The sequence below is a fragment of the Micromys minutus genome, assembly GCF_963924665.1.
Source record: "Micromys minutus genome assembly, chromosome: 7".
NCBI classification, from domain to species: Eukaryota; Metazoa; Chordata; class Mammalia; order Rodentia; family Muridae; genus Micromys; species Micromys minutus.
In genome coordinates this window covers 45,889,740-45,891,399 of record NC_137976.1, presented here as the reverse complement: position 1 = coordinate 45,891,399, position 1,660 = coordinate 45,889,740, and the positions used below count along the sequence as shown (strand labels likewise).

The 1,660-nt window shown below is 41.4% G+C and overlaps 1 pseudogene across 1 annotated transcript; it reads right to left on the bottom strand.

Annotated features, from left to right (window-relative positions):
- Positions 1–633: 633 nt before the first annotated feature.
- Positions 634–1,202, bottom strand: LOC308422844 (small ribosomal subunit protein eS7-like; annotated as a pseudogene). Its single transcript has one exon. The product of its transcript is annotated as a small ribosomal subunit protein eS7-like (transcript).
- Positions 1,203–1,660: the final 458 nt, after the last annotated feature.

Here is a 1,660-nt window from a genome sequence, read left to right as displayed (position 1 = left end):
ATTTTGCTACAGATCTCCTTTTTTTATGAGAACTGAAAGGTATTGTTCCAATATTTTGTCCAGTTATCTCCAAGCATATCTGAGCGCCACAGAATTACATGAAGATAAAGTAACATTACTATAGTATGTAATCAAAAGTACAGATATGAACTGATCTCCTATCTGCTCAGAGCCAAGGGAATCGGGAAATATGACTGACAAAGTTGATAAAAGCTTTTCTTTTTGAGACTATAGATCAGTTGGTCTGAGGTAAGAATAAGTAAAAGAACAAGCTAACATATTGAGTGTCATATTGATAGTGATATCAAGGGCTACAGAGAAAAGATAAACAAGGGAACACAAAGGCAAATGTGGATGCATTTTTCAATAGGTCAATGAAATAATCTCTGAGATGATGCGTTTCAGTTAAAAAGCCCATAGTGGGGTATGGGAGATATCTCGGCTAGGAAATGTGCCTGCACACAAGCTTGGAGAGCTGAGTTCAAGCCCAGACACCTACATGATAGAAGGCGAGAACCAACTCCTGAAATATGTTCTTTTATCTTTATCCACACACACACACACACACACACACACATACACACACTAAACAAGTATAATTTAAAATTTTTTTTACTATGAATGACATTTTATTTAGTCATTTTCTTTACAACTGAAACTCTCCTTGCCTGTGAGTTTCTTGTACACGCCAGAAGAAGTTTCGACCTTGTGCTCCGCGTTGTTCTGCTGTGCGTCGTCTAAATGAACTGCTATGAGCCGGCTGCCTCCAGGTTCACACGGATCCTCTTACCCACAATTCACTTGGGAAGACCAATGATGGCGCGTGTACTGCTGTCACGGTGCGGCTTCTGGGGCGCCTATGCTTAGTTTTCATGCGGCTTTTCCAGGTTGGCTTGGGCAGAATCTTCCTCTGAGCAATGAAGACTACATGCTTCCCACTGAACTTTTTCTCCAATTCACGAACTAGCCGGACTTGGATTTTTTAAAAAGATTTCAGCTGAGGAACTGGTACAAAAATTACGATACCCTTCCGACCACCACCAACTTCGATTTCCTTGGCCCCCGCCATGTTGAGTTGCAGCAGCTGTGCCTTGAGGTCTGAGTTCATCTCCAGCTCGAGCAGCGCCTGAGAGATGCCAGACTGAACTCGTCCGGCTTCTCGCCATTGGGCTTCTCACAGTCTTGGCGCTCGAGCTGAACATAGCTTCGTCCTTACGGAGTGCTGGCTTAGAAAGACAATTTAATTTTTTTTAAAGGATATAGGAGAAACACAAACAAGGTCTGCATATTTCTGAATAAATACTAGTGAGGAGCCTAGGAAAAAATCACACTAAGACATATTGGCATGTTGGAACATAGTAAAACTGCCAAGGAGGTGAGACAGGATGAATGAAATAAAAACAGAAGAAAATAAAGTCCTCAGACTAAAAGGAGAGGGTTGCAGGCTTGTAATTGCCTAGAACACATGACATTTACCATGAATTCAACACGTTCTGGAACTCGGTCGCAGCACATGACAATGCTGGGCTTGGTGAGATAGGATACTCTCTAAGTAAAGCAAGACAATGGTGGGAGATTTTAAACAAACAATAAAATCAATATTCAGACTTAAATTTTTGCATGATTGCTTCAACTGCATAGCTAGAGAAAAAGGGAAGAG